The sequence below is a fragment of the Nothoprocta perdicaria genome, unplaced genomic scaffold, assembly GCF_003342845.1.
Source record: "Nothoprocta perdicaria isolate Ctin4 unplaced genomic scaffold, notPer1 scaffold_582, whole genome shotgun sequence".
Classification (NCBI taxonomy): Eukaryota; Metazoa; Chordata; class Aves; order Tinamiformes; family Tinamidae; genus Nothoprocta; species Nothoprocta perdicaria.
Window position 1 is genome coordinate 39026 of NW_020455846.1, and position 10484 is coordinate 49509.

At 48.2% G+C, this 10484-nt stretch overlaps 1 protein-coding gene across 1 annotated transcript in view; it reads right to left on the reverse strand.

Moving 5' to 3' along the window:
- LOC112955593 (transcriptional enhancer factor TEF-3) overlaps nt 1-4668 on the reverse strand; it is a gene marked incomplete at its 3' end in the record, with an annotated part of 36684 nt that extends 32016 nt beyond the window's left edge. The window contains exon 1 of the mRNA XM_026048919.1: nt 4500-4668. The remainder of the gene's footprint in view (nt 1-4499) is intronic.
- Between the last annotated feature and the right edge of the window lie 5816 nt (nt 4669-10484).

The window sequence follows — 10484 nt, forward strand, 5'->3', positions numbered from 1 at the left end:
ACGCAGGGCGCCTGCCCACCCAGAGGCTGCCTCTGCTCTCACTACCCCCGGCGGCGGACGGAGAGCCACAGAGTGCTCGCACGGAGCCCGTGCCAGGGAATTAAATTCCAAGGGCACCAGCAAGGGACCCCACAAAACAACTGCTGGGCAACCTACACCTCGGCTGGGCGGGAAGAGGAGCTGCCCAGGGCACCAAGACCCACATTGCCCCAGCAATGGGGCACCCACATGGCTCCCAGCAAACAAGGGGCTGGCCCAGCCCTCAGGGAACAGGGCCATGCCGGGGAGGCATCGCTACCTGCCACGTGAGAGCTCTTCCCAGAGCTCCCTTCCTCCCCGCCATCCCGAGACACGCGTCTCTCGGCTTCCCAAACAGCACAAGGCCAAAGATTAACCAGCCCTTTACTAGCAGTTGTTCTATTCCCAACAAGCGTGGAGCTGGTTGGGAAGGAATTACCCAGGAAACTCAATAAGCACGTTCATTTTCCCTTATGGAATCATCAATAGCGTTAACTAACGTGTTTAAGGCATGACTGGCTCTTCGGGTACAGGCAACTTCACAGACTGATTTAAGTGGCTCAGGTCTTACCAAATCAAATTTAAGGCAGAAATAAAGCATGTTTAAGAGTTTCCTAAAGAGTAATCTTTAGCTTAATATTAAAAGATAGGGAGCTTTTAACAGGAACCTAAAAAAGTTTTGCTCTAAATCTACTGTAAGTCAGTTCTCTGAAAATCTCAACTGCCCGAGTCATCCTCCATTTAACCTATGAAAAACTATAGCATAAGAAAGTGAACAAACAAATGAACGAACAAATAAAAGCAAAATCCAATCGAGTGTTTCAAGGCAAGGAAAAAGGTTACCTTTAAAGCAACTGGCAAATGCAGGTGCTTTAACTTCAAAAGGACTCAGTTTTCTTAGGATTTAAGTTTATTATTCTCTGGAAATTGCCAATCCTTTGAATCTATCAAGCATCTACCATGACACTAATGGCAAAATTTCACGTGAATTCAGACATGAGACAGACGCTGATCCCTTCTCAAATCTCACCCAAAGCAATGAAAACATTCAGCTCCAGGATAACAGCCGGCCTCCAACAAGAGCAGCAGCTGAACCAGAGCTAACAGCTTTTCCGCAGGATGGAACCACTTCAGCACGTGCCCTGTAGGAGCTAAAAGGTGTCGGGCGATTTTCATAAACCAATGCCGAAAACTAAGGAATAACCCTGCAACAGGGAGGACCCATGAACGATCCCTGCTCGCTCCTGCCTACGGAGCAGCTCTGCGCTCTGCTGACAGCTCCAAAGATCATTTCTGAAAGGCTGACACTCGGGAGAAGTGTCACTGAATTTGTCCTTCCATAATGGCTTCTCAATCTTCCCAACAGATGAGGAGATTCCAGCCATTTTAGACAGTTCTCCCACCGGTTGGCAGTGGGAGAGCCCTTAAGTGAGTCCTTAACTGACACTAGTGTAATTCGGGGGTCAGATCCCTTCCCTCTGAACTGGGGCAGCAAATATACTCTTATTTCCAAGCAGCTATATATAGATTTCATGGAAATCAAGCAAACACCATGAGCACCTGTAACTACAGCCCAAACCCTCAATCTGGAAGCACCAAGCAGAGAAAGGGGGGGGGGGGGGGGAAAAGCAAAGTAGAAGGATGAAGAACACAAGTTAAACTTACCCCTCGAAGTGACAGCAGAGCTCCAACCTTCTAAGCTCCCTCTTTGCCCTTCCAGTCCCTTCTCCCCAGGAAGGTCAGCAGGTTATGGACCTTCTGCGGGATTAATCCACAGGGGAACAAGGGCAGCCAGCCAAGCAAAACCAGAGTCTTAAAGGGACACTGCCCACAAAGGCTCGGTTCCGTTTTGGGGAGCGTGTTCTTACAAGCCAGAGCTGCGACCAAAACCAAGTGGCAGAAACAAGAGAGGCTGCTGCCTTGATTTTCACAGCTGGCTTCCCTGATGCATTCGAGGCGGCAATTTTCCCTTTTCTGAGCACTTATTTCATTCTGTTTGGGTAGATGTGTCACACCTGAACGGGGGAGGGGAAATAACTTTCTTTTTTAATTAGAAAGATGAAGCAGAAAGTGCTGGGTAAGGAGCAAGTCCTCTCAGGCAAACCGGCTTTACCCCTCTCGTCCTCCCTTCCCCTACCTGAGAGCCTCCCTAGATCCTGCCACTCTGATACCAATGAGTTTTACTTCAAGGACCTGTTCAGGAGGGGCATGCTCAGGTAAGACCGACTTACCTATCAGTAAATCATCCTATATTTGCACTTTCCTACCTCAGTTAATGGACACTCAGCGCACTCCTGACTTTTCCTTCGGTTAAAGCACAGCAGTTCTGGTTGTAATAGATTAAACTTTGCCTGAACATTTGCCATTAATGGTTACCCTGCTGTTTGAAAGGGAGCACTCTGAGGACTGCGGTAATTTATCTTCTCTTTAGCAAGAGCAAAGCACAAGTTGCAAGGGTTTGTATCCAGGCTCTGAAAGCCGCTCACACGCCCGTCCGAAGCAGAGTAAAACACCTAGCTACTGGCAATCATATTCCAAGATACTATCAAGGTAACTATAAAACTCTAACAGAAAACAGAGCCAGTGACTCAGCCAGTGGCACCAGGAACTGGAAAACCTGCCCCGCCCGATCAGGAAAACCTCTAATTCACATGGTGTAAAAACAAAGGGAACTGACTGCATCATCTCCAGAAAAAGGAGGAGCCCCGGGGCAGGAGCAAAACACAACAAAAACAAAGACAGAGGAAACACCAACCCTCTCACCAGGTAGTCTCAGATCTCCCAACCTCAGAGCTCCCTTCAAGCACATGGCTGATTTTTGAAAAGCCCTTTTGTAAAGCCCAACTGTTCTGCAAAAGGAGGACAGGATTATTATAAAGCTAGGGAATGAAAGGAATACAGTGGATGATGGGACGGGTTTACATTTAGAATAGCGTTTGCTGCTCCCCAAGCAAACCATAGCTGGTTATTTCAATCACTTGGAGGGTATTGCTTGTATGATGAGTAAATTAACTAATGAGTTCAAACGTAATAATGGCATATACTCATGTTCCAGCCTTAACAGGGATCTGTGCTGGTCCAGTTTTATTAATTTCCAGTCTAAAAGCCTGGAAATAGGCAGACTAATGGAATTTGCAGATGAGATAGAATGAAGTTTACAAACTCCAGTGCACAGAGACACTTCAAGGGAATTCAGACAGTTCAAAAAAAGAAAAAGGGGAAAAAAATCCCCAAATAACTAAAAACTAAGGCCAAGAAACTGAAGAAACACCAGTAGAGAACTGAAGATAAATCAAGTCAAGGAAAAGCTCTGTCAGAAACAGGGACACAAAACATGCAAGAGAGACAATAACTAAAAGAGTAGTTTACAAAGCAAGTACTTGGAGGTAACTTTTGTTTGCCTTTCCTCATCAAAAACTCCATACAACGGAGAGGAGAGATACGAATCAGCTCCAACGTGTGAGGTGATAGTTCAGAAGTATCACAGCGATCATTAGGCCTGAATGGCAGATATTGAAAAATTTTAAAAACAATCTGCTTAGTAGCCTGTAACAAGTTAGAAGGTGCAAAGACCACACATACACACCCCCAAAAAAAGAAAAAGAGAACACGAGGGAAGAAAAGAGAAGCAAAGAAACAACAGTTATTCTAAAATGCACCAAGGCAAAAAACTGTTGCAGAAGAATCTGTCTGAATTGGTCCGAATGTCAGCTAACGTTTCTTGATGACACCAGGCTCGTAATAAAACACCTGTGATAATTAATGGCAGATCTGCTATGGGGTATTTAGAAGGAAAAACAAAACAAAGCAGAAAAACAGACAAGGGACAAACCTGAGCTGTAGGGATGGGGCAACACTGAACTGTTGCCTTCCTAAGATATAGGTCAGTGGCCAAGTAAGACTGAGTAACACTGAAAATCCTGCGACTAGCACAGAAGTGCCTACGGGCCTAGTCGAGAGTACAACGTTCCCAAAGACTTGGCATGGGATGGCAACGCGACCAGGAGAAACAGCCCCAATCTTCCCTGCCACTGCGCTCTAGTCACTGTGCCTCATCACCCGCATACACTGACATTGAGGTGAGCATATGGTTAACCAGCCTATGGAACAGATCCGGCTCAAAACTAACTTGGTCAAGATTATTTTTCATTGGGATCAGCTCCTTCCCACGGGAGCAACCTGGGCTGGCAACTAGAAGTGCAAATACACTCCAGTGCCCCAGGAAGTAAGTTCCACCAGGATGGAAGCACACAGTTGGAAGCTGTGGGGACAACTTCTTTCTTCAGCAGTACCAGGCTAGAACACTTGTTCACCCACCCCTTTAGCTCTGACGTGATGGAAAAAAAGGAAATAACCCACACGTTAGTAAGGAAGAAAAGCTGCGAGGACAAGTAGAGCATCATCCCAAACAGCAATAATTTCAGGCTCCAGGAGCTCCTGGAGGCTGCAGTTTTCAACAGCCTTCTGATAACTCTACTTACTCTATGACTTCTGTAAAACATCTGACTGACAGAACAAGAAGGCAAGTTTGTTCTAAACACAAGCAAAACTCGGTGCCATGGAGCCCTTCTTCTCTTCAGAGCTTGGTCGTATGCTATTCACGCAGCTTTCCACAGAATTTCCATGCTAGATGAATATTGAGATATTCCTATTTTAGCCACTGTAATAACTTAAAAAATTCTTTAAAACTGACAATTAAATCTGAAAGCGGTACGAGGAAGCCAAGAGGGCAGGAAACAACACTTATCATCAACAGGAATTCTCCTGCACCCCGATTCCTGCAGGAATCGCCCCCGAGAGGCTGTGAGCGTTCAAAGATTACAGACACTCGAGCCTGAGTGAAAAATCCAGACCGGGATTTTGGAAAAGCCCTTAAACTGCCTCCGCGCCTTTAATCTCGCCCGAGAGCCCAACTTCCCAGGAGACTCCCCAGGCCCCCCAGCATCCCGGAGCTCCCATAAGGAAACCCCTCCGGCTTCGGCCCGCACAGCCGCGCTCTCCTCCGTCGCGAGGAAAAAAAGCTATCGCGACCGAAAGGGCTTTTTGTCGCAAAAGTCTTTTGCTCCTGAACTTTACTGCTGGTCGTAGAGCAGCCTGACCCGCCCCTAACCCTTCATTCCCCACCAGACTCCGCTTTGCCCCTTGTTCCTTCTCTCCCTGTGCCCTGTTCTGCTGCCCTCTTTAGAGGCAGGACCCACAAATTCGCCAACGTTTACGCAGACGGACAAGGCAGGTGAAAAACGCCCCACTCGGCTCCTATCTCAAAGGAGGTGGGAGGGTGGAGAAATCCTTTTTTTTTTTTTTTTTCTTCTTTTTTTTTTTTTTTTTTTTTTCTTCCCTCTTTCCCGGGAAACAAATTGGTTCCGAAAAAAAAAAAAAAAAAAAAAAAAAAAAAAAAAAAAAAAAAAAAAAAAAAAAAAGACAGAAAAAAAAATCTCGTTTTCTCCCCTCTCTCCCATCTATTCCCCTGTGCCGTTTATTTGTGGAGTGCTCAGAGAGCTCGTATCTTAAAGTCTGAAGTAACTTCGGGTTAAAAGAAAGCAAAACAAAGGCACGTTGTCTTCCACTTTTTTTGTTTTTAAGAATATATATATTTGAAACATCTTAAAGAACTTTACCAAAGTCTTAAAAAAGTTACATTCCCCTCGCTCCTGGAAGAGATAGAAACAAAGAGGAGGGAAAAAAAATAAAAATAAAAAAGCGAGCACCGTCTTCAGCATCAAGGCAAGGAGCTGTTTAAGTGGAATTATCTACATGAGACAATGGAGAAGTTGGTGGAGCTTTGTTTGCTTCGTTTGAAGCAAAACCCCCTTCCCGAGGGTTTTCCCAAATTTCAACAGGTCTAACTTCTGAATAAGTTACGTAGGAAAAGTTTGGGTTTTGTTTTTTTTCTTTAAGTTATCTTTTGATATTAGTCATAGATTAAAAAAAAAAAAAAAGTGCTTTCTCATGGACGGGCTTTTGTTCCCCCCTCCAACATCCTCCAGAACTTACAGTAAGAATTACACCCCTTTTCCAGGCCGTCCTGATAGCCTCTCCCCGCCAAAACCCCTCCGTAAGGGGCCCGGGAAGCCGCCCTTCCCCGCGGGAATTCCTCGGGCTTTGCTCCCGCTTCGGCGGGTCCCGCCGGCACGGCTGGAAGCGGCAGCCGCCTCCATGGAGGGCTCCCCATGGCTTCCTTTGTAGCTCCGCGCCTGGGAGCGCCTGCACAGCCTTCCTCGCCTCCCCTCCCCTCCTCCTCGTCCTGCTGGCCCCGCGGAAGCCCCCGGGAACGGGCGCGTCCCGACCTGAGCACGCGGAGCGCGGCGGCGGCGGCGGCGGCTCCGCGAGGGCGGCGGGAAGCGGCTGCGGATCCTCCTGGCGCTCCAGGACTCCCTGCGTGCGACGGGAGAGGAGGGCTCGGGCCGCGCGCCTGCCTCCTCCTCCTCCTCCTCCTGCTGCTCCTGCCCCGCGGCGCCGGGAGCGGGGCCGGCCCCGAGCAGGGGGGAAAGTGGCCGGGGCTGCGGGGCGCCCTGGGGGCGGCAGGCACGGGCTGCAGCCCCGGAGCGGCGGGAAAGGAAGGAAAGTTTTTTATATATATTGTTGTTGTTATTTCCCCTGGAGTGCGGAAGGAGGAATGCGAGGAATGAGGGCTGGTATGAGATGAACGCGGCCGGGAGAGGGAGGGAGGGAGGGAGAGCCCTGCCGCCCCACGTGGAGCCTGCGGAGGAGGAGGAGGAGGAGGAGGGAGAGCGGGACGGAGCGGCGGGAGCGGCGCAGGCCGGGCAGGGCGGGAAGAGCGGCCGGGCAGGCGCTGCCCCGCACACAGGAAGGAAACTCCAGGCGTCCGCAAGGGAAACGGCGGAGGGAGGGGAGGGAAGGGAAGGGGCCGGACGGGCCGGGAGCCCCGGGAAGGCTCCGGAAAGCGGCGCGGAGGCGAGGGGCGAGGCTGGGAGCGCGGCTTTCCCGCGGTGGGAAGCGCTGCCGCTGTGCCGGGACGCGGCGCTCGTCGGCCCCGCGGGACGGGCGGCTGCCGGCGGGCCCGCTGCGCCGGGAACAGCCCGGGAAGGAAGCGGCTCGCCCAAAAGCAAAGCACTGTCCTTGCTGCTTTCCCTCCCCTCTTCCCTCTCCTCTTCCAGTTACTTTTGCAAATAATCGACTTTAAGCTGCTTTTCTGCGGGGCTTCTCACATTCCGTGTTGCTCCATCTGTGCCTTTGCGCCCCGGTTTTTGTTGCAAGGCACATCCCGTCACTACCCGGACACCCCGTGCGGCTCCACACACGCTCCGAGAACCGGCATGAAGCCACCGGTGAAGCCGGCCTGGCGCTTTGGCAGGTTATCCGGGACTAGGTCTGATCCCACCTTGTGTGGAACTTGCTCTTTCCCTATCCATTCCTACAGTCAGTTCCCAGGTGAACTCCCATCTCACGCCTGCTGCCCTGCTCCGCTTTCCTCACAGCCATACACATGGGGGGCACCTGCTTGTGGTCCTGGACGGCTGCTTTTATCCCATCTTTCCATGGATATTTACAGACATTGCCTCCCACCACCCACTTGTTTAACGGCAGCAGACACAGCCTATCTTCACTAGGGCCACTCTAGGCCCTTCCTACATCGTTTCCTCCTGTCTCCTACTCAGCAGCCACTTACACCTTTGATCAGTCACTGGCAGCTTCTGCTGCCCGGCTGTTGCGTTTTTATCAGCATTCCTTTACTTTTGCTGCGCCGTGCTTGGAGATGGATCACTCTGGACATCTGGGAAAGCCAAACCGCAGGCAGAAATGAGCCAGGGGAGCTCGGCCAGTTCTGCCTGGGGCAGCGCCTCTGCACGCAGGTTTCGCTGCCCCCGTGTCCCTATCGCCCTTGCATTGTAACGTGCACAGCAATCACGGTTATGGAATCGTGACTGCAAAATCCCTACTGCGTATTACGACAGCTGGAGAAAACTACTTTTGGGCTGCTATGTGAAAATGAATCACCCTGATTCGGCATTGCCCCATTCTTCCCGAATACATCTTTGCCTTCCTGCCTCTGTTGTCCTTTTTTTTCCCTCTACATTAATTTAGGGAGATGTGGGGGGAGGGTTGATTGCTCTGCACCGGGTAGCTCAAGGGGTCCCAACCCCTGGCCCTCCAGGCAAGGAATAATGATAATTTTTTGTACAGTTCAGTTCATTTTTAACTGTGTATATTTTTTTTGTCTACAATTTGTATACCCTGGTAAGTGCAGGCATAGTAGAGGGTTTTAACCACGTGACAGCAAAAAACATATAATGCAGCAAAAAAATGATCTATTTTCCAAGTCATATGTGTATTAAAAACACTTGACCAGCATACGAGCAGACAGTCCTAGCAGAACTGCAGATTTAGTGAATATGAAGACATGCTATCAGGGTCTTTCGACACAGAGCAGCTGAAATGGCAAAGGAATCAAACTTCTTCCCATCTCCAGCAGGTGACACAGCCATCTGTGACGGTAGGGTGCAAATAACGACCTGTGCAAACAACCACCCGTGCCAGAGTTGCTACCAAGTTGTTTTTCTTTGTTTGAATTCTGTTCAGGAAATGGACTGAGAAAAATCGCAGCTTTTGGCAAGCAACACCCAAACCTAAAACATTCCTAACTCTTTCAAGTTACGTAGCAAAGCCTGAAAAGAGGATCTAAATGCATTCTAAAGCCTCAAAAATCAGTTGGGAAAACCCACCATCTTCAAAAAAAAATTATGTCTTAAGATTAGGAAGGCAATTTATTTATTTATTTATTTATAACTTTTTTTTTGAGGCTGGTGGTATTGAAGATAACTAGGGCTGGTAATCCTTTTAAGTACAATTACCTTTCTCTGTAATGCTATGCCATTATTTTATGAGTAACTTAAGGAAGAAGTTTTCTCATGCAACTGTAGGAAACAGAAGTATTTACAATATAAATAAGATGCAATTAATTAATTCAGCCCTTTTTCTTTATATAAAGCACTATAATGATCTCATCCAGCTACTGCTTCTGTTAACTCCTATTAAAATATTTTATGAATAAAATGACGATATATAAAAGGTAGCTCATTTCTCATCACATCTGCTCCCTCTGTGAACGCTAGGCCGGGTCTGATGATAACGTGACTAATGCTGCCATTCCCCGGCAGTATCAACGTAGCTCAGAAGCGAAGGAATTGAATCATATTCCTTCCTATGAATCAACGTGCAAGCGCTTTGCAGAAGCCCGGTGGCTGGAAATCCACTCCCGAGAACGGAGCGCTTCGGTTTCCTCCTCTCCTTTGTGGCGGTGTCGGTGGGAGAAACCACCTTGCTTAGGACAGGAAGCGGAGGGGGCCGGGCAAGCTGATCAGACCTCACCCCCCCCCCTTAACTCTATTTAGCTCTATGATTTTGATATCCAGCTTTTGAAATCAAATCGCTTTTCACAGTAAAATATGCACTTTAATAAACACAGGGCTCAACTCAAGCATTAAGAAAATGAATCTTTTTTTTTCTTCTCTGCATTTTAAGTGGTTTTGTTGTAGAGCACGCAATGGTCCACTTCGTTCATTTACTTTATGTTTCCTTCAATTCAATCTTCTAGAAGATAATCATCCATGTATATGATCTCTAAATTAAATATTAATGTACCAATGTAGGTAACGGTTATAGTAAAATCACAGACTGGCTGAGGTTGGAAGGGACCTCTAGGGATCATCCAGTCCAACCCCCTGCTCCAGCAGGGACACCCGGAGCACGGGGCACAGGGCGGCATCCAGGCGGGTTTGGAAGATCTCCAGAGAAGGAGACTCCACAGCCTCCCTGGGCAGCCTGTGCCAGGGCTCTGGCACCATCAAAGCCCTTAACTTAACACATTTTGGTAATGTGTGGCTTGGTGTCTGGATGCGTTTTCCTCCCGTTTTAGGACCGAAGTGACTTCCAACCTCCAGCAGGGAAACAGTAACTCTGCGACACAGCACATGTTAAGGGACAGAAGGAGAAGACAAGAACTCTGTACTGTGCAGTTCAGGAGTTAAAGAGTAACAGCTGGCATAAGGTCTCTGCCTTCCAACACTGAAGGGCTTTTGTTCCATAGGGCTTCACAGTCTGCTGTGCCTGCCTTTAGGATCCACACTTAAGAGGTCTATATGCTTCTTTGCTTGTTCTAAGCTCTTCTGAGGATTTCCTGGATTTTAGAGTTGTATGCAAAAGTAAATAAATGGCAATTAACATTGCTTTATTAAGAGGAAATCACAGGTTTCCCTCCCAACTATACCTAATTTGACTGAGATGGAAAGAGTTCGGGAGAAGAGATGGTGAACAGCTTGCATCAAAGCCTACACCAAGAGCTGTTTTGTCTGATTGTTGCAACCACTCTATCTCCCCGTAGGGAGAGTCATACATCTTAAATAGCTTAAGGAGAGAATCCAATAGGAATCAAGAACAGCATAGGAAGACCTCCTGGTGGTGGGAAAAAAGCAGATCTTACATTCATTCTCATACATGTAAAAAAC